The sequence below is a fragment of the Pangasianodon hypophthalmus genome, chromosome 29, assembly GCF_027358585.1.
Source record: "Pangasianodon hypophthalmus isolate fPanHyp1 chromosome 29, fPanHyp1.pri, whole genome shotgun sequence".
Taxonomy (NCBI): domain Eukaryota; kingdom Metazoa; phylum Chordata; class Actinopteri; order Siluriformes; family Pangasiidae; genus Pangasianodon; species Pangasianodon hypophthalmus.
In genome coordinates, this window is record NC_069738.1 from 10466279 (window position 1) to 10489668 (window position 23390).

Genomic DNA, 23390 nt, shown 5'->3' on the forward strand with positions numbered 1-23390 from the left:
TCAAATCACAGCTGAAGTGCTTTATTCCTCTTATACCACAGCAATTTGCCAACAATTACAATTCTTTTTATTAAAGAACAGAGTGGCATACTTTTTATCCAGTTATAGTTACATTTAATGTTGTGGAATGTCCATGAAACAAGTTAGTTCCTGTTATAACTTACATTTTAACAGCTATAAATAGTCATTCCCTCACCAGCATCTCTTTTTTATATCTCTAGATGTTAAAAAGACAAAAAAAACAAATAAAAGCTTGTCTTGTTACCTAGAAACAAAGCACTGACACAAATACACATGAACAAATACACTGTTTTTTTTCCCATTCATGTAGTGCGTTCAGTCATTACTATAGAAATGATCATGTATTAGAATGAGTGCATTAATATAAACCTTGTAGCTGGTATTACTGTCAGATCTGTGCTGTTATAGAAAAATTTGTCAACACCTTCTGTCCAATCAGAATTGAGAACAGCACTGTGGTATAAGTGATAATAATGTATGACATGATATTGCAATATAGAAACTCAATATCAGCACACGTCTGGTACATAATAGACAATAATCAGCCAGGGATAAATAAAGCGCCCAAATTTTGTTGGGGTGAAGGGTACTTCATGTGTGAACGGTAAACAGATCATGTGTAATGAGGAGCAGGGGGTATTGGCTGCTGTGTGGGGCTATTTTCAGCCCTCTGACAGGCTTCATGAAGAACAACAGCAGGTTCAGATGGAGGTAAAGATCATACAAGGACACGACACCCAATGCCCAATGCAGTTCTACAGTGTACATTTTGGTATCCAGTATGCATGTTATTGTTGTATATATTAATGTAGACACTTGAACCTATCATCACTGTCCATTTTAGTTTAATCAGGAGGAGGTATGTTTGAGCAGCATATGCGCGTTAGAGATAAAGACTGCCCCGTTCAGAGCAGCTCTATCAGAGAGCTTATTTTGGGTGAATTTGAAGGCAGCAAGGATGTATATGGCACTCCTGTAATTCTGTTCACTGGGTGAGTTTCATGGATGTTTTATGTAAATTATTTTGTAGTAATGTTGTATTTTTTAAATACAGTGGTGTTCATGTATCTATCTTTTAGTAACGTTGAGTGTAAATGTTTTCGTAGGCCAAACGGAACACAAATATTCCTGCCAGATTTACAAAAGTTTTGTTAACCCTGATTTCCTTCGTGCACACATGTATATGTTGAAAAATCACCCTTAAATTAGATATTCATGGGAAGATCTAATTTACATCTAGTGACGGCCACAAAATTCCATAAAAGGCAGAGTTCACAGAGAGCTGAAAATGACAAAATGATGATGAATGGTGAAAGAACGCTTCCTAAGTGTGGAGTGCACCAAATTTTCCACCACTGCAGCTCAGCCATTGTGGCGCATTGGCTACCGTAAACACACAATAACTCTTCCGCATTATATACAGAGCCATTTTTTGTCTTCATTTAATAGCTAGCCTTATTTGTTTTCATTTATGGATTTGTTTTATGAAACTAACTCGTGAAACTAAACTCATGAAACTATAAGTTTAACAAAATTTTCACCAAATTTGTGTGTGCACTTGAAGTAAATAAACGATTTAAATTTTGTCATATAAAAAATTTCAGTAACTCAAGCCAATTATATGATTTGAAGCCTGTTAAGCGATCACGATGTTCATTAGTGAGTCTCCTTATATGTTAATTTATACAATCTTATGTAGGATAAAAATGTTTTTCCAAACTAACTGGATTTTCATGAATACCACATTTCTTGTGTAAGTACTCCTGCTTACTATTTACGAATAAATTCATTTACATCCAATGTGGTAAATGAGGGCCAATGTTATGATAACATTGTAAATCTAAATATTAAAGCTAAAATATTGGTGGTAAAGATCTAATACTCACACACGTCCTAAACTTTTCTTCGATGCACTTGTGGTTTTAATGCAAACTTACCATCCAACAACTAACAGCCATGACTTTCTTCACTTTATTGAAATTTTTTTTGTGTTTTGGACATGAACTAAAAATAAACAAAGCTACATATCTTTTGCATGGCTAATTCTATATGAGTACGTATAAATACATTGGGTAATTTGTTTACTTTAAATCTTGCTAGCTAAGCTTGGATAAAAAGACTGCTAGGTTTTTTTGGGGAAATGTAGAATTACTTTCACTGAGAAGGATACATGGAAGAAATAAGGAAGTTTAGAAGTCCTTCTGGAGCTACCTTTATCTCATGGACACAAACATTTCCTAGGAATGCTGCCTACCTAGTGGTAGTGACGGTATCATGAATTGTCCATGATAACAAAATAATGCATGTTGAATAGTGTATGCCATATCACCTATAATTATACACCTAAAATGATATTATGCAAATTTGCTACAAGAAAGGTGTCACGATAAAATAAAACTGCAAATAATCCCTTATTTGGTGGCCACATAAATTGTGTATGAGCTAAATCCCAAAAGCCCTTGGGCAAATATTGGAGACAAAATTAGGATGGGTGGCTAGGGAGAGAGTGGCTGAAAAAGAGAGAGGAAAAAAATGAAGGTGAGGGTAGCAGCCAAGGCCAGTGGGTTACATAATAGCCTCATCAACACATATGTTCAATTGACTGTGCCAGGGCAACATGGGACAAACTCTCTTGGGATGGGGGAAGTCCAAATAACAGCCAATGAAGATGAGAGCAAGGATCATGCCAGCTTACTCTGCCTCTCCTCTACCCTCCCTTTCCTTTTGGATTGAGACACGTCCTGTTTTGTTGCTGTGGAATGTCCTGATGAGCCGTTGTACCTCTTCGTCCAGGGCGATCTGATTGAGCTTGCGCTGTGTTGTTTTAGCGTGTGTGTATTCACTCCATTCCACGTTTATTGTAATGGTTGTTGGTTTACTCAGATTGTAAGGTACTAAATTGGCTGAGGTTTCAGACCTTATAACTCATTTAGGGTCTGTTTATGTTGTCTGTACACTAGGGAACAACAATGTACTTGCACAATTCCTATTTCTGTTCATTGCTAAACTTGGCTTAATTCAGTATTCTTCAGTAACTGCTTTAGCCTGGTTAGAGCTGTGGTGGATCCAGAGCCTATCCCAGGACACTGATACTGAGCAGGAATACACCTTAAATCAGATGCCAGTCTATCATAGGGCACCATACACACACAATTTAGCATAACCAATTCACCAAATGACTTGTTTTTGGAAGTGGGAGGAAACCGAAGAACACGGATGAAACCCATGAGGCCATGTAGAACGTCTCCAGGTTAAGCATGTAACCATGGTTCCCTGAGGGAACGAGACGCTGCGTCTCAGTGCCACACTTCCGGCATCCCTGCCGCGCTTGCCTCATTTCTCAGAAGCTAGCGCAGCGTTTGCCACTCGGGCTTTTATGCTTCCGGGTCGCTACGTCACTCTGCCCGTGACATCTCGCCCATCTATTGGACTGATTACACATGTGATTAGCGCGGTCACGCTGAAGGCGTTCCCATAGTGTTTCGACGCAGCTCGAGTTCCTGAAGGGGAACCAGTAAAGAGAGCTCAGGATCAAACCGTGAACCCTGGAGCTGTGAGACAGTAAAGCTACCCACAGTGCAACCGTCCTGCCCTCATAAATTCATGTGATCTGATATCTAATGGCTAAATTCCCACGGCTTTAATGTCACCACTGGTCAAAATGGAAAAGACATGTCTGTCTTTTCCTCAGACGATTACCATCTGCTATATTAAAGCTTGAAATGCCTTGTTGGACCCTTGTTCACTAGTGAAACGATGATGTTAATACACTGATTATAATCCTTTCATTCCCACAGTTCTGTTTTTATAAAGACTCTTTTGGATTTATGAATGTTTTATAGTGTGAAGGCTTCTTGAAATATGAGTGAGCTGTTGGTATATCACATGAAAGGAGACCTTGGGGTAGTTTTGTTCAGTTCAGTATAATTCCAGTTATCAAGCTGAAATACTGAAATAGTTCAATTAATGTATGTTCATTGATGCATTTCAAAGTAGATTGATTAACTTGGTAATTAAACATTCATCCTGAATAAACCTGGTATAAACAGTTTTCAGTAAATTACTGCAGTTATTATGGGAGGTTGCACAGTAAATAGCTGAAGGTTGTAGGTCATCATATGAAAATGTAAAATCCTGTACATCAGTGTATTTTCATGGATTTTCTCAACTGAAAAACTCTTAAATGTTGTGATTATTCATGTAGGATGCATTCAGTGTATTACGTTGCTTTGAATACAGTATATTATTTACATATAAAGAATAAAACATGAAAGGCTGTGCTGTTTTAGGGAAATAAGCAATGACAGGGTGGTGTGATGCGGCCCGGTGTGAAGCATGGTTACTGTTACCGCCCTAAAGTTGATCATTTTTCAATAACAGCATGGCATCTTGGCATGTTTTAGTCAGAGCAATTTACCAAATCTTAAAATTTGTAATTTATTAATGAACAATTTTGTACTTTTTTATGAGTTTATAGTTATATTTATTGTTGTTGCACATTCTCTAAACAAGTTAGTTCCTGTTATCACGTATGCTTTGGCAATTATTACTACCAACCACTCTTTTTCACTCTTGAAGTTAGTAAGAGCTTTCTGAGATGCTTTTCTGCTCACCGTGGTTGTACAGAGTGAATATTTGAGTTAGAGTAGCCTTCCTGTCAGCTCAAACTAGTCTGGCCATTCTCAATTGAGGTTCTCATCAGCAAGGCATTTCGACCTTCAGAACTGTTTTGTGTCCCAAAAAAAAACAATAGATTCAGTAGATCAGCAGTTTCTGAGATACTCAAACCAACCCATCTGGTACCAACAACCGTGCCACGTCACTGAGATCACATTTCTTCCACATTCTGGTATCTAGCGTGAACATTAACTGAAGCTCTTGACCTGAATCTGTCAGATGATTGGCTGATTGCATAATTGCAAGAATGTGCAGGTGTGCCTAATAAAGTGGTCGGTGAGCGTATATACAGGTATACATTTCAGTCAGAAAGGATAGGATGAATATTTATATATAGGGAAATATTAGTATTCTTGGATTATGTATCCGCATGCTGATGCTGATGCTGAAGCAGTTTTACAACATCCATTACCAAAGTTAAGCCAAAGACTACAGAAACACCACCTTCACACACAACAATCAGCAAGAATTGTTCCTCTGATGCCAAATCACTTTAAAGTGTAAAAAGTGTAAATAGCAATTTGATCAGTTTACTTGTCTGGCAATATTTCTGTATTGTATTGCATATCAGACTAGACTCTTTATTCATGTAGTAGTTGATTGTAGTGAGTGTAACGAGGTGGTGTTTGAGTGATACGAAGGCAGATAGACTGCAAAAGACAAACAGAACTATGGCACGCATGCATGGAACATTTCAGCAGGGAGAAGTGATCTGTCATGGCACATCGATGCTCTGTATGCACACATGTGGACAGATTGTGCAGTTGCAAGGATAGACTGTTCTTCATCAGGCAGACATGAATCAGTTACTGACACTGGGTGAGGAAGTCAGAGGGAGCAGGCAGAGCATATGGACCACATATGGGGTGCATTCACTAGACCAACGCGGCTAGTGTTTGCAGCTCTGGTACTGTAAACCGCTGCAAGTTGTCAGATTTCAGGGTTGTGTTACTAGTTTTGCACAGGCTGTGGAATTTTGGATATGAAAATGGTTATAGTAAATTATAGTGAAGTTCTTTAGAATAGATGAGTGCACACATGCTGTCTTATTTGGTGGTTTTGACACACCCTGGTACTTTTTTTTTTTTTTTTTTTTTTTTTTTTAAGAGCAACAGGGTGTGTCATAGTGTTTATACAAGACGCTTTGTTTTGATACATTTATTTTGCGGTAGGCTAATCACACGCATGTCCACGTTGTTTAATTTGCAAAATACCTAGCCATCAAACAAAATATTAATGCTTTCATATCATACAGTAGTTATGAATCACACAGCTGTAGGATCACATTTTAGCAATTTCAATTCTATATTTTAGATTAAAAATTGGAATTCTGTATGAGTGGCTAAAAGGTTGTTGTTTTTTAGTAGTCAAGGACCCCTTTAACTGTAAAATTCATTCCACAGACCCAGGCAGTACAGCTGTATTTCATGAGCATTATTTAAATGTGTACAATAATATTTTTTCTGTTTGTTGGAGGCATAGAGCTCTCAATTCCTGAATTTTTCACTGAAAAAACACATCAGGTCCAAGTTGATATTATTTTTAGCCCTACTTGTTTTTGTGTTATTGAGGTTTGGTATAAAGCCATTCAGTTTACGGGCTAGTCAACCAGGCCAAAAACTGGAACTTTGATAATGTTGGGTTGTGAGTTCCAAGTTAAAAAAAAAATCATGGACCCTTGGGGGTCTCCACTTTAAGAACCACTGGTCTAAATACTAATCATTTGCCATTGTTGGAAAATGTCCATGAAGCTGCAGGATTAATAAAAGAGGCTATTAGGAGACAAGTGGATTTGATCTTCCCTGCTACATAAAATATACTCTGTCATATAGTGCAATTATAGAAGAGAATTTTGTGGTAATATGCACGTTATGCCTAATCAAACAAAAAAGATTTTAGAGGACCTCAATGAAAAAAAATTGTTAATGTGCTTACAACTGGAAACTGTTATGAAATGATTTCTAAATACTCTGATCTGTATCCGTGCACAGCCAAGACAAAATCTCACCAAAAGCAAGCGCGTGTATCCTACAAGGCCAAGCTGCAGAATCCTCAAGTACTTCTGCATGTATCTCTTGTACTTGAAAATATATTTGTAGTCATTGATTTCCCAATGAATTTCAGTGAAGTCCATATTTACAGTAAAGAAAAAAGAAAAATATGCAGGGCTGATTGCCAGGGACAGGTTATTCCATGAACATAGCAATGATTCAAAGCACAGATATAAATCAGTGAAAAAAATGGCTAAATCTGAGTCATATAGTAACGTTATGCCTGTTGTGTGTGTCTGTTCACGCACAGCTTTCACTTTTGTACAGGACTGAAGAGCAACTATAAAGTCTGGTTGTAATTAGTGCCAAGGAAGTTTCACTAGTTACTAAATTTAAAGGTTTACATCATTTTCCCTCAATGAACCTGTTTATGTAAACCATTTGCTCTGTAATGAATTGGCGCATTACATTCAGGCTTTATGCAGAAACGCACAAACTTTTCCTCACAACTGAAAATGCATTATTTATGAGCAGTAAACTTCATAAATAATGAACTTCCCCTTTACTCATTATATTATAGTAAGATTTCTGTTATTAAAGAGTCTTGCCACTGAACATCAGTTGACGTAGGACAACTGCTAGAACAGCCTGCTTTTTTTTAGATGCCAGATGTAGTACATTATAACTACTTATTATAAATATTTCTCTTTTACTCATTGATACATTCTAGTTATATTGTTACATGGGCTACGTGAAATAAATTGTGCACTTGGTGTGTATTTCAGTTAAAAATCCTGTTTGTATTTGGCATAATTCCTAAAATGCCAAGTCTAATATATATATATATATATATATATATATATATATATATATTTTTTTTTAATTAATAACAAGTATCTTAATAACAATTACTAAAAGCAACTAATAAATTAAACCTGCCTGGTTTTAACATGTGGTAAATGTGGCAGTGTTTTGCATACCACAGACTATTAAAACATTATTATAGTTATTAAGGTTTTATCAGTTGACGCTACATTTTAACAATGGCCTTTTCAAACTATCAAATATCTTTCACAGTTGAGGTATTAACAGATTTTGGGCTCTACTTCCAAAAAGACACCAAACATAACTTCACCTTCACCTCTCAATCAATCCTATGGAGTAATAACCAAAATTCATTCCAACGTGCAGCAACAACATAACACACTGTACTGCATCAGAACCTCTACGTTCATGTGTTCAATAAGAAATTCCTGATTAATAAGTACAAAAGCACTACAACTCTTTTGAGTCCCGGGAAGAACGAATATAATACAACCAATTTACAATTTTCATTTACATGGAGTCAAATTTATGAAACAAGCTTTATGCCTATTTCAAAAACCCTGACTCACACAATGAGGAGTTACAAATAGCAAAGTGCGACTGGCAGGCCCAAGCACTAAGGGTGCAGCAATATCTGTTTCAGGAGTCACTGTTGGCATGTTTGAGTCACATTGCATGATGTACAGTGGAATTATGCCTCACTTCCTGTTTGCACAGTGTGCAAAGAGTTTCCTGCCTAGCTATTTTAAGTTCTTTTGCAATTTAGCATGATGGAGATCTTGACATCATACCGAACAAAATTGGTTTGAATCTGATGAAGCTTGTAGGAGGAGTGTTTAATGGTTTGATTCCTGTTAAAATGCACATATTCCAAAATGTATTCCTAAAAAAAGATATTTATTGAGAAAACAATAAAAATTTGATCTCAAAAAGAAGTACATAATGACAGTAAAGTACTAAGGAGCATATCACAAATGCTCATGCTCATAAAAGTTGCAAGATATTTTGGCATGTGGCTTTTTTTTCCCCTTTTGGTCCCACCCACCAGTCAAATCTCCCTTATTATACGAGAGCTACCAACCAGGGAGGGCGAAGGCTAACACGTGCTTCCTCTGAGACACGTGTAGCCAGCCGACCGTGTCGTTTTGTACTGCTGCTCATGCATCACGGGGCGGTGTAACACACTCAGAGGAAAGCGCTATCCTTTCCACGCAGAGCATGAAAAGAGGATGTGAACTCGTGATCTCCGGGCGATAGGGTGAACGCTTTTCTGTTGCACCATAGCCCCTTGGCCATGGCCCCTTTAATCAGCTTGCATGAGCACGCTTTTCTGATTGATTCTGTTTTCTTTTTCCTGATAATAGGCTCTCAATGTACTGTAGATAGTATGACATGAAGCTATACAGCCCAGACCCAAGTACATTTTTGAGACTTTTCCAAAGCATTTATCTTTTTGCGATCTGCCGCGTGTTGAATATGGATAAGTGACTAAATATGGCAAATAGAAAAACTTATTCCCAATGCAAGAAGCAGCATATGCTTACAGAATCACAGCGTCGTCTACCTGAAATCAGACCAACGCAGAGTTAGTAAAAGGAAAAAAAAACAAAACAGCAAGTAATGTGATCTAATTTTCTGCGGGTTGGCAGGAGAAAAACAGGCAGCCAGAAATGAAATCATGGAGTAGTGCATGCAAATGACGGAACTGGAATTGGGTCCTCATGTAAATTTAATCCTGTCTAAATAGGGCTAAAGTCTGGCTCTCTGAGGTTAATTACAACACTGCCATGGGCACTGTGTGTACCATGTCTGCCGTCTCTTTTTCACTGTCACTCTCTCCTTCTGAGAGTCTATCTTTCAGTCTGTCTGTCTCTTTCAGACTCCATCACCCTCCACTCTTCCTTTCCATTCATCCTTTCATTTTCATCTTATCTGTGTCTGTTCTTCTGTCCTGAGTCATGCTTTAGTCTTCCAACGCTGCAAATCAGTGCTACGGTAATGGGGTGTAATAGCAGTCTTGCGTGTTATTTTGAGTGTCAAATATGATAAGAGGTGTGGCTCTGTCCTGCCCTATTTCTGCTTTTGTGATGTTCTACATTTTACAATTATGTCAAGCTTTAAAAATAGCTCCAACATTGTTTTTTTTGTTTGTTTTGCACAAACACTAAGCATATGCTGCTAATCACAATATTATTATTATTTTGCACATTCTCCGATTATGGTCGCTACCTCTGCTCTATTCTTTGCAAATTGCACAGAGCCAAACGTTAAAAAAGTCATGCTGAATTACATGTTCAGTCTCTGCCTTTGTGGTTTTGCTCTGTTTTGCAACAGTTCTAGTCAACTCTTCTAGTCAAGTTCTTGTAAAAGTTCTGTTGAGGAAAAACAGTAGCTCCACTTCCAAAATGGATTGTGAAAAACAAGACCCGGTGCATAACTTCACCTCTATTTAATTCCTATTTCTTTTCATTATACTTGGGTGGAGGTTATAATCAAGTCTTGCTAAACCTATAATTGATCCTGTGGAATAGTTACCAGAATTCATCTGACCTACAGCAGCAGCATAATAAAGTGTAATAGAACAGAAACTAGACATTAGCGTGCAACGAGAAATACAGGATTAATAGGTACAAAAATAATACGGCTATTTTGCATTTGATGTATTGTAATGAGGAAACAAACAGTTTAGCCCATGACTAAACTGTTGAGTAATCTGTGTAATGTAATATGTAAACTTATTAATCAGTAACTACTAATTATTCATCTTAAAGCATATTAGTCAGCAACTACAAAAGGAATAAAACACAACAGGGTGTGCCGTTACAGGAAAATATTTAACGACTAGGTGGTGTTTATTAATTAACGAATGGCACGTTGTACTTTTTATTTGTTTGAAGTTACATTTAATGCTGCGAAACAAGTTAGCTCCTCTTAGCGTATATGTTGTAAAAGCTGTAAACATTTGTCAGAAAAAATGCAGATTGTCATGTTACTGAGAATCCACGAAGCACAAAGTTCTCCGTCCTAAAGACTCTTCTGTATCAGAACACTTAACGTTTGACTGTTACAAAATGCTGACACTGGAGACTCCTTCCAAAAATGTTAAATAGACATCTCATCACAATATCAGCAATTATACACATTTTTAAAATCTGTTTCTGTTGCATGTCCATCGTACAAGTACCTGTGTAAGTTGTTAGTATAAATGATAACATATTAGAATAAGTGCTTTGGAAGACTAATAAGGTATTTTTTATTTATTTATTTATTTTTTTTTAAAAAAAAGCAAGTCAGGATCTTTTGACAGGACCTGGTAGTTTAGGGGGTCAAACAAAGGTTGCTATGGGTTTTCTTGGCTGTAGCTACATCATTTCCAATATCAAATTTACCCATCTTCAGCTGGAATAGAAAGATGGAACATTGGTGATGTAATATACATTGTCTTGCCCACAATTGCTGATTCCTAATGGGCAGTTATTCCTTAGGGCCTGTGCTATGCAAGCCATTAAATAAGCAGATTATGATGCTGGCTGTACTGGCGAAAGTTCACTGAACAATTTCAGTATTGAAAATGAGTCCTACACTCGTGTGATTAACAGATCCAGAAAAATTGTTGAGTAATACATTGCAACATGGACACTTAAGCAATAAGCTGTAAGGATTTGGGAAAGCTTTGGGAAAGCGTTTCAGCCCTTTGTGCTCTCCTTGTTTGTGGGTGCTATTAAAAAGGGTCTTAGTTATAACTGCAGACTGCATCAATTCTGCTGTAAAGCAAATACAAATGCAATGGGGCCTTTTGTTTTAGCTTTAGGACTGACCTCTGGTTCACCTAAGCATCCATTTACTGTCCAGAGCCAACTAATGGACATCTGGATCTGGAAACCTACACAAAAAAAAAAACCAGTACTCATTAGTGCAAGGCTAAAGCCATAATTTACCAAGTCACTGTTGGTTCTTTTACCAACATATCGTTTTCCAGTTTATTCATCTTAAATATTGTAGTATAAATTGTTCAGTGAAACTAATAATCTATTTAACCCTTTCATGCATCATGTCCACACTTATGGACAGTCAATTTAAAGGAAAATATAAGTTATAAATCACCTCCAAATCACTTTAGACCATTAATGTCATTTATCATAAACCATGTTGCAGATTTCTGCTGTTCTACATATATATATATATATATATACACACACACACACAAACTTTTTTACACAGAATTCCAAATTGAGTAAACAAAATTATTTTTGTACCAGATTCCAAAGCCATAGGTTTTTAAAAACTCGTTATGTTTTTTTTTGTGTGTGTGTGTGTGATTTTATTAAGTTTTTTTTACGTCCAAAATCAACTGTATCATGCAACAGTACTAATTTCTGTATTAAAATCTTGCTATGTTTTGTTAAAGATATTTTCTAGAATTTTGGTAATCACTATTAAATATTTTAAACCTTACTATTAACAATGTTTTAAACACATAAGAGTATCTATTTTTTATTGTTATTATTTGATTCTTATTTTTGGTACTCATGGTATTCCTACACATCTATCTCCTTTTTAATATAAGTGATGTTTAGGGGGGAAAAAACTTGCAATTTGAAGTCATATAAAAATATAAAAAAAGTATCTGGATGTGTGTTTTTTTTTTTTAATAATTTATGCAAGATAGGGTTGATGACAAATTACAAAGGTGAGGAATGTAAGTGTGTACCACTGTAACTGGTTATATTACACTACCCTGAAATGATCCTCCTCTGACTGCTGCTCATTATTTGATTCTGTTCTCATAGAAGTCATTGTCAGACATTATAGTCATGAAAGCAATTCCATCAGAAAATTTACAGCATAAAGACATGTTTTAAGTCAGGAATCATATCCACCAGTTTGGTAAACCAGTCCGTATGGCCTGAATGTGTTTGACCTATAGACTATCGCAATGTATTTGCATCTGTAAAGGACATGCAAATACATTGAATTACGCACAGTGGGTTTGACATTACACTGAAAAAATATTGGAGCGAGATTTACTCAAGCGCAGTATGGTAACAATTTCCACATATAAAGTTGTAGTAAATTTAACTAAGCATATTTTAAGTAAGGTTAACATGGCACCAAGGATTATTCATATAAATGTAAGTAAATTTAACTAGCTGTGTTCTTGTTTTATAAGTAATTTTTACTCAAACTTGAGTGAAGTTGCTCAAATAAAACAAGTAAATCAAACTTTTGTTCCTTTGTTTAAAAAAAAAAAGCTACTTCATGCCCGAAAAGGCTCAGACGAACTATATAAATGTCAACACTTTCAAAGATAAACATCATCTAAAAGTTATTGTTACTACTTAATGTCCGCTAACACCTAACTAACCAGAAGTAGCACTCCAACGGGTAAGTGCACTTCCATCAGCCTTAATAAATACTAAAATTGCAGAGCCCAAGATGATTACTTAACTGACTTGTACACACCAACCATACACCTGACTGAGAAACACAAAGAGGGTGAACCAAGAAAACTTTACTGAAATACTCGATCTTTCAAAACATTTCATAATGCAATGACTTAAATCCAACCCAGAACAAAAAAATACTGAAAACAACCCATCCATAACGCTCCAAATTAAAGGTTTAAAGTGCAAACGCATATGCAAGTCTAGTTCAAAAACCACTTTAGTGTGCAAGCGATTCAAGTAAACGTTACTTCCGTTTTTCTAGTTTTGTGAGCACTTGCAAAATAATATTAAATTTAATCCAGGAAAGTAAGTAAAACATACACTTTGGGTTTTAGCTGCATATTTACATGAATTCATTTAGTAGAAATTTAAGCAATTCAGTAATTCTAATAATTAGATTTTTTTGTGTAAAAATCAGAATCAGTTTTTGTCATATTTTCTAAACCACCGAATTTTCAGAGTACAGTAGGTATACGTGTAAACAGCAGTGAGTAATATCCTATCCATTCTGTCAATATACAGTATTAATGGCGTTTCTACCACAACGCTGTTGAATTCATGTTGAATATATTTCCTATAGCAGCACCTCTCTACCAGCTGTAATTCAAATCACAGGTTTATATTAACCTGCTCTTTCTAATCTGTTTTTTTTTTTATATATATAGTAATACATAATTCACAGGGACGTGTATGATGGATGCTCCACATAATCTAAGCCTAATAATAAATGGATTTTAAAAATGTGTTGTTAATTAACAAAGAAAAAAGGCTAATCATTGAGTCTTATTGAGTCTCCAGTGTCCGTGCTTTGTAACAGTCAGAGTCAGAGCTGTTCCTTTAAGGTTTAAATGGACATTTTGAATTTTTTTGCAACCCCAAGCCTTGACCAATCTACATTTTATTATTCTGGATTTATAATCCAGACTTCATATTCGAAAAATGTTTTATATGTATATTTTTGTCTTTGTTTTCTTGGGTGCTGTTGTTCCAGTGAGTCAGAATCACTCGAGGGACTAGCAGAGGTGGACTGATGGAGACATTTGTCCAATTTGTCCAACTCCTACGCTAGTGCAGCGAGTCAGAATAGACTAGAATAGCTCTTTAATTTAAACGTGGCTTGTTTGACTGTAACTCGCAGCAACATTTCAGAATAGTAACACATTAAATCTTTCTTCATAGTTAGACTAATATTCCTAATATTAATTTGTAAAATAAATGAAGAAAACAAAACAGGTGACTATAAGTTTCTCTCATGGCCCTATTTGTGAATCAAGGGGTCACGACCCCTAATTTGGGACCCACTGGTCTAAGGACAGAGGAGTTTGCACGTTGTAGTTTCTTGGTAACATGACAGGGTACATTTGATTATTATTATTATTATTATTATTATTATTACCTTTAAAAGAAAGTGAGGGAACAGCCGTTTACAGCTGCTGTAAAGTAAGTGATAACAGGAACTAACGTAACTATAAATGGATAAAAAAAATGCCTTGTCAAGGAGAAAAGTGTGATGTATAGGAAAATAATCAACTTCAGCGTGGTACATCATAGTACCACAGAGTAGTCATATTGCCCATTGCAAACATCCATGTACTGCCATTTTAAAACCTGCAGGATTCCCAGAATGAACCGCGTTTGGATTTTAAAGTATGAATGAAAATGTTCAGGTTCCAACCTTTGGGACTAAGATTTTCACACAAAGAGGAATCAAAACTGAACCAAAGTTGTAGTTTTGCCATCTTTGTGTCTTATATGACTGCAAGTGTCTCTCTTTTTGAATATTCACCTGATTTCTGCTTGAGGCCTGCATGAAACTTCCATACCTGATCTGAGGCTCTCTCTACTGTTTTTGCAGCATTTCAGATGTAATCTTGGTTTAAACATTCCTCCCCAGTGCCCACCCAACACACAGCACAGCTCGGTACAGTATGTGGCACGGTGGTTAGGGCGAGGTCTCATGAACAGACTCCAGTCACTCTGGGATTTACTGACGATTCTCCAGAGCTTCAACTACAAGCATATGTTTTTTTTAATGGATAGTTTTTGCTTCCAGGAATGGATATGTGTGTTGCTGTGCTATGTATAGCCCTGTACACAAACATACGTTAAACTGAAAGCAAATCGCTCAAGCTTTTTATTTTTATTATTTACTTTTTTTTTTTTTATTTTAGTGCTAATGGTGCACGCTTAGTTATTATCAGTTCAAGGCAGAATGAATGATTCCATCCTAACAAACCATGTCTTGGATAGTCTAGAACCACTTTTGCTTCTTCTGAATAACTTATTTGCAAAAAGATCAGTTATTTGAGTTACTACAGACTTCCTGTCAGCTCAAACCCGTCTGGTCATTCTCTTATCTCTCTCAACAAGGGGTTTCAGCCTGCAGACCCTCTGCACACAAGATGTGTTTTGTTTTTCGCGCCATTCTGTGTAATCTCTAGAGACTGCTGTGTGTGAAAATCCCAGGAGGTCAACAGTTTCTGAAATATTCAAACCAGCCCATCTGGCACCACAGCCATGCCACGGTTGAAGTCACAGAGATCACACTTTCCCCCATTCTGATGTTTGATGTGAACATTAACCGAAACGCTTGACCTGTATCTGCATGATTGTATGCATTGTGCTGCTGCCACATGATTGGCTGATTAGATAACTGCATTAAAGGGCAGGCATACAGATGGTCCTTTTAAAGTGGGCAGTGAGTTTACATCGTTTCAAGATATGAAATTATCCATATCGTGATATAAGATTTTGTCCATGTTGCCCAGCCCTACTACCACAGTATATTTAGCAAATGCTATTTTTTTTTTGAAAGTGTTTTCGTATTTATATTGTTTCTATTAAGGTTTTCATCTGCACAACTCTAAATACTCTGATTCCACAATTGCCATTTACCCATGTAACTCTTAAAAATTCTTTAAAAAAATAAATAAATACACTTAAAATAATTTTTTTAAACAAGGAATCTAACAAAACATACAGTTAATCATACAGAAATATGGTACGCCTAGGCTCAGGCAAGAATACCTCTTTTTTATTTTTTTTTTACAAGGTTTCTTTGCTGACAGTGTCTGCATTTCGCTCTTAAATTAGTAACAGAGTTAGGTTTTTAGCAAAGAATTAGCAAATACACAGCATGTATTTAACTGCTATCCATGCTAATGGCATAAGAACATTGCAGACATTTTATAGTTTACATAATTTACTTTCAGTCTATAATTTGGGTAAGTGGGTTATACTTTCAAAATGATCTCATCAGTAAATAACGTAATGTCATCAAAAATAAAAAGAATTAGAGAACTGTTCTTCTTTTCATGATGATCTAGAAATGAAGTAACTTCCTATTATGTGTGATTTTTCCCAAAATTTCATAGCGGATGAAAGTGTTCAGGTTGAGTGAATGTTGTCAGACGCTATAATGAATCATTTTCATAACCTGTAATGGATGACTTATTGAAATGAATGTTTCAAGCACGAGATGTTAAATGAATTCACACTTTAATGCAAAAAAAATCACCAATTTTGGTAGTATTTTAATGATTATATTTCAAGGAAAAGTGTAGTTACAGTGGGATGGGACATACAGAAATGCTGTAGATAGTTTTAAGTTATTTATCTTCAGTATACACACAGGTTGTTGTAAAAGACGCTGTGTACCTTTACTTCATGTACATCTTTGTAAATGTAGTATCAGTGAGACTCAAACTGCACCCAAATCACACCCGAATTATAAAATGTTGATTGAGGCAGTTTTACGATCTACAAAGCACACTCACTCAGCACTGAGATTAAGATCCCACTTCATAAAACAATGTTTTAAATATGCCTGTAGATCTATAGACTTCCAACCGCAACATTCGACACTACTTTCTTCATGCTTCACTTTCACCGGCTCAAAGTACTAATGAGTTCATGAGCAAAGCGCCACCACATATTGTGTTCAGCCTTCCAGATATAACTCGATCACCATGGAAACTGCTGGCGAGGAGAGGAGAAAGACTGGCAAAGCGGTGCTGAGACACCCACGGGCCCCCACTCAAACAGCGGGCATCTCAGTTCAAACCAATTACAAAAGCACCTCGGAGACTGGCATCGACCGTGAGGAATACTGAATAGAGTGACATGAAATGAGTGCAAGTCTGAGCTGCACCTCTCAGCACTATCAGAATTCTGAATGAGTCCCTCTGTATTTGAATTGAATTGATAAAAAATGTCAGGTTTTTTTGTTTTTTTGTACATTTTTTTTTTTTTTACTTGGCCTTGATTTACCGTGAGGGGAAATAAGTAATTGGACACTTTTTTTTAGTATATTTCCAGTGTGTATATCCACATCAAAATGATACACGTAATGTCTTTGACTTTGTTCTTATAAATATGAAAAAAGGGTGTATTCATAAGCATAAACAAAGATATTTGTTTGCACAACACCGACACCCCCTACATTCCCGTTAATATACGCGTATTATCCCATATTTTTATTATATATGTTAGCTTTTTCAGCCTGATGTTAGACAGCATTGTATTGCACATACAACTGCACATACACTATATTACCAAAAGTATTCGGTCACCTGCCTTGACTCACATATGAACTTAACACACTGATGTTGGTCGAGAAGGTCTGGCTCTCAGTCTCCGCCCTAATTCATCCCAAAGGTGTTCTATCGGGTTCAGGTCAGGACTCTGTGCAGGCCAGTCAAGTTCATCCACACCAGATTCTGTCATCCATGTCTTTATGGACCTTGCTTTGTGCACTGGTGCACAGTCATGTTGGAAGAGGAAGGGGCCCGCTCCAAACTGTTCCCACAAGGTTGGGAGCGTGGAATTGTCCAAAATGTTTTGGTATCCTGAAGCATTCAAAGTTCCTTTCACTGGAACTAAGGGGCCAAGCCCAACTCCTGAAAAACAACCCCACACCATAATTCCTCCTCCACCAAATTTCACACTCGGCACAATGCAGCCCGAAATGTACCGTTCTCCTGGCAACCTCCAAACCCAGACTCGTCCATCAGATTGCCAGATGGAAAAGCGTGATTCATCACTCCAGAGAACGCGTCTCCACTGCTCTAGAGTCCAGTGGCGGCGTGCTTTACACCACTGCATCCGACGCTTTGCATTGCACTTGGTGATGTGTGGCTTGGATGCAGCTGCTCGGCCATGGAAACCCATTCCATGAAGCTCTCTGCGTACTGTACTTGGGCAGCAATTGACTGTGAAGAAAGTCGACGACCTCTTTGCACTATGCGCTTCAGCATCCGCTGACCCCTCTCCGTCAGTTTACGTGGCTTACCACTTCGTGGCTGAGTTGCTGTTGTTCCCAAACTCTTCCATTTTGTTATGATAAAGCTGACAGTTGACTGTGGAATATTTAGGAGCGAGGAAATTTCACGACTGGATTTGTTGCACAGGTGGCATCCTATGACAGTTCCACGCTGGAATTCACTGAGCTCCTGAGAGCGGCCCATTCTTTCACAAATGTTTGTAAAAACAGTCTGCATGCCTAAGTGCTTGATTTTATACACCTGTGGCCAGGCCAAGTGATTAGGACACCTGATTCTGATCATTTGGATGGGTGACCGAATACTTTTGGTAATATAGTGTATCTACACTTTATTCCATATATAATCCATATTTTTTCTGCCATCTATCTTTTATATCCTTTATATTATATATTTAGATTTTTCTTTTTCTACTTCTATGCAAATAAATTCTGTTTTTATGTCACCGGACAGTCATAAAAAGCATTTAACTGCACGTCGTACTATATATGGTTGTGTGTGTGACCAATAACATTTTAATTGTGTGTGCCTTGTTGAGTAATTTTTGCTGAGTTATTTTTTGGATAATTCTCTTGTTGAAACATTCATATTCTCCCCAGATTCAGTTTCTTGGCAAGTGAGATCAAATTCTCCCCTAATATGTCTTGGTTCATCGCTCCATTCATGTTTTGTCAGTGACGAGTAATGCCCCAGATGCTTCCATCTCCATACTTCACTGTGTGTGTATTGTGTTCTTAGGCTCCTACAAGCAACGCTTCTTTTTTCCAAACATGACGCACTGATTTATTGTCAAACAGCTTTGTTTCATCAGACTGGTGTATACGGCTCCAAAACAGTTCTGATTTATCGAAATGCTTTTAGTCGGGAATCTCTGCACATCTCTTTTCGGGTACAGTTTATTGCTTATTATTCAATGATCCTGCTGCTTTCAGGTCGTCCTGCAACTCTTTTCAAGTGACTGCTGGCTTCTCTCTCTTACCTTCCTTACCATTAATCTGAGAGCACATTATGAAATCTTGTGTGGCGCACCTACCCGGAGGGAGGAAAAGCTGTAAATCCATGAAATTTCCACCTGCATATTATCGAACCAGTTGTACTGACAGGGATGTTTATGGTCTTTGCCATGACTGTGTAGCTTTTTCCACTCCAAAGGCATTATATTTCCATACATTGGAAATATATTAAGTAATAAAAACAGAAGTGTTTGAATACTTATTTCCCCTCGCTGTGTGCAGCCATCAGTTGGTGATTATGTTACTTTGCTTTAAATAATTCTGCATAGTGGTAGATTTTTACTTAATGGTTAGTTATCACAAGTTTCAACTGGCCTGATTTATCAATGAGAATCACCATCAGACTGACCGTGTGATATTTTTTGGTCCACCAATCAACTGGAACTTCCTAATGGTCATGGTGCTTTCGATACTTGTGAAAGCCAGTTTCTTCTCTTTTTATTTCAGACAGTTGTGTGCCATGGTCTCAATAACCTTGGATGTCCACACTGTTAGATTTTCATGAGTCATGCATTATAGGTTATGAAACGTTTACATTTTAATGTCCCACAACATTCAACCCTATGAAATATTTGGAACATTCCACAAGTCACATGTTCAACAGGATGATCTGCATTTCCTGAAGATCTTGGGAAGAAGAAAAATCAATTCTCTCTTTTTTTTTTTTTTTTCAATTCTATTTTCAACTGATATTGATTGATTACGTCACTTTGAACCCTGTTACCTAAATTATATATTTAATTAAAGTACTAGTGTAAAAAATACTAATAGTATAGAATGTCCTTATGCCAATGATTTAAGATCAAATTGCAAACAAAGAAACGTCATAAAAGGGGAGATATTGCTGTCTGAGATGGGTTACCACATTTTTTGAATGCATGCTTGAATGAATGTTAAATGCATGTTTCAATAGTTTTTTTAAAAAGCTAAATTTTTAAATTATGAGAGCGAAATGGCACCACACTCTGGGAATCAACTCCCTACATTTAACAATTAAATCAGACAATATGAAATCTGTCCTGTAATGCAAGAGACACAGTTAGTTCCTAGATATGTATTAGTTAGTCATGCTAACATGATTAAATGAAAGATAGCAGGATATGTACATGCTAAATTTAATGTCCAGTATTGGTCAGCATTTTGGTCAGTTATCAGCATGAGAATCTGAACTTTTACTGTTGAACCTCTGTGTTAACCGTGACCTCATTTATCCGCTCAGTTTACACAACCAAGAGCTGAGGTGCTGAGTTTAGAGTTGTGTTACACCCTCAGCTGTTTCCTCTAGTAGCAAAGGCATCTTTGCGCACTTGAGCGTGCCAAGTGGAGTCGTCAGCTTAAGTCCCTGCTGCGGTTTGAAAGCTTAAAGTGTTAGGAGAGATTCTTGCATGACATCAGTCTTTCAGTTAGAAGAAATTACCATCATGTGAAGTCACGACAAGCCTTAACAGACACTGATGCAGTGCATGTTTGTGTGTACATGCTGCCATGATGCAATACACACACCGAGTGGGTGTCTTCATGCCACTACAGGCTGCAGTACTAAGAACATTATGTTTCCATATCTTAATAGTCTTCTAACAATTTCTATGTTTATGATGTTACTGGTGAGGAATAAAACACAGTGAAGTGGCTGATTACATTCTGAAGTGTTGTACCACAGGAATTTGCGAAAGATTACCATTTTTAATTTATTAATGAACATGTCGGGGTTTTTTTAAACCGTTTATAGTTACATGTTGTGGAACGTCCATAAGACATTCCATTATTATTACTTACATTACAGAAGCTATAAACAGCCAAGCTTTTTTCCCCTCTGTTGAAGTTAATAAGACCAAAAAAATTCAGTTTGTCATATTACTGAGAAACCAGAAGTCATCTTTCCTGAAAGCTTCCCCACTGCGGGAAACTTACTGAGCGTTACTGAGCGCTGACACTGGAGACTCCTTCCATAAATGTTATATAAACAAGTCCTTACAGAAAAATTCACGTCAACAGTTATAAGTTCTTCTTTGTTAATTAGCAAATTTTCTAATCTGATTAATACCATTATTATGTTGAGCATCCGCCTTAACAAGTCCATGAGAATTAACTGTTACTATAGAACTGATAACGTACTAGAGCAAGAGTATTAATATAAACCTGTGATTCGAATTACAGCCAGAACTGAACTACTGTCTGAGTTTCATGCTAAACTGTATATGTCTCTCTCTCTTTTTTTTTGTAGATTTTTATGCATACAGTGATCAGTGCTCGTTAATCCTGGCAGGACGGAAGGATCCCAGCTCTGTCCGGTAAGAACAGTTTGCCTTGCGTACATTCATTTCCATGCGAATCATTACAGACTGTTTATGTTCCACTGCATGACTGAATCATTACTCTACATTGAGAATGTACACAACCACTTAAAACTTGCTGCTAAATCTCAAACATATGAAGAGTGGTGCTGATCTTGGATCCGTTTGTCTCAGATTCATTGTCATGTAAATATTTAGAAGCGTAAAAGATATACAGACCCTGAGTCAGGACGGAGAATGACGCAGTAGTGTCACACAGGCCGTCAGCTGCTCACTTCAGTCTGTTGGAATAATTCGGTATGAGTCATTGCCCGGAGGCATGCGGTGCCATGGAGATCACAAACATGGCCGCCAGCAACATCAGTGCACGAAAACATCTTTTTTTTTTTTTTTTTTTAAATCTTGCCACTAATATTTTTTAGATTACTATTGCTGAGATAGACAGCTGAGGCAGGAGAACAGAGTTTGAACTAAATTTAGCTTCATAAACCATATCACACATCAGTATCCAGCTGTGAACAGAGTTGTCGATTTGAGCAACCGCTCAATTCTGGTTTGTGTGTTATCTCTTTATAATCGAAATACACAATGTCCGCCAACACTAATTACCCAGATTGCATTAGGGTTCGGAAAGATATCACTGTAATCAATTTATGCCTTGTGTCTTTTGTATATTAAATTCATCAACAGGCATGTCTTAGTGTTCTCAATGACGCAAACTATCGGGCGGCTCACTGCACTGACTTTTTTTTTTTTTTGTTTGTGCATGTTTGTCCTCAGTGGCATGAGCAAACAGTGTAATGTGATAAGTGCAGTGAGGGCATGCAAGCAAAGTCAGTTGATTTATTCCTCCGTCAGACAGACCCTTGTAATGAAAACACCATCTGCCGTCCCACGTCCCCATGCCCTGTCGCCATGTGAGTGTTCCATATTAAATAACAGGATTTAATCCTACCACAAGAAGAACTAAATGCATGGAGATGGTGGGAGGATGAATGCTCACTCGTTCACTGGTGCAGCGTGTCACTGGTGCAGATGAGTTAATGGAAGTAGCTAGCAGGCTTAGCTAAGGGCCCTGTGGAGTGCATTTAATTTTTTTTTACCTAAATTTCAGTTTAATTTTTTTCTTTATTTTTCGTATTAGTTTTTCTGATTTGATTTTTTCCCCCATTTATATCCCAAATATTACCTAAATATTTTTGTTTTATTATATTTTATTTTAAAAATTACATTGCTTTTTATTATGTAAATTATACAAATTATTAAAGTGTATTTCAGTAGTGCTATTCCGAGAAAAATCTTCAACTTCAAAGTAAATATTGGTAAGTAAACACTAGGCAAATTAAGGCAAATTGTATGCAGGATGACACAGTGATCCTGGAGCTCAGGTCCCTCAGGTTACTGTTTGTACAGAGTTTTGCGTATTCTTCACGTGTCCATGTGGGGTTCCTTTGGGTTCTCTGGTTTCCTCCAACCGCAGAAAAAGACACCTTTGGGTAGATTGGCGACTCTAGGTGTGCATCAGCATGTGAATGTTTAGTGCATGTGCATGTGTGTGTGTGTTCAGTCCTGTGATCATCTGGCAACCCATCTAGGCTGTATCACTGACTTGCACCTGTAGTTCCTTGGATAGGCTCCGGATTCACGACAACCCTGACCAGGATAAAACAGTTCCTGAAGATGAAAAACACTTCTGTGTAATTCTGCATTTAAACGGAAAAACTCAGTTTTTCATATGCGAGTTTCTTCTAATTCTCGGTGATTCTGTGGAAGTAAAATCGATAAGTTCTAGCACAGCTGAGGAGGCAAATTCGATGGGTGTGACAGCCATAACGAGTCAAAA

The 23390-nt window shown here is 37.1% G+C and overlaps 1 protein-coding gene across 6 annotated transcripts in view; it reads left to right on the top strand.

Annotated features, from left to right (window-relative positions):
- thrb (thyroid hormone receptor beta) overlaps positions 1–23390 on the top strand; it is a 119422-nt gene that overhangs the window by 44484 nt on the left and 51548 nt on the right. For 4 of the 6 annotated variants that reach the window (XM_026942419.3, XM_026942417.3, XM_026942421.3 and 1 more), the window contains exon 2: positions 21478–21544. The gene's annotated coding sequence lies outside the window, so the exon portion shown is untranslated. Of the gene's footprint in view, positions 1–233; positions 1014–21477; positions 21545–23390 lie in introns of those variants that run through there. The other 2 variants (XM_026942420.3, XM_026942418.3) reach the window with 2 other exon arrangements.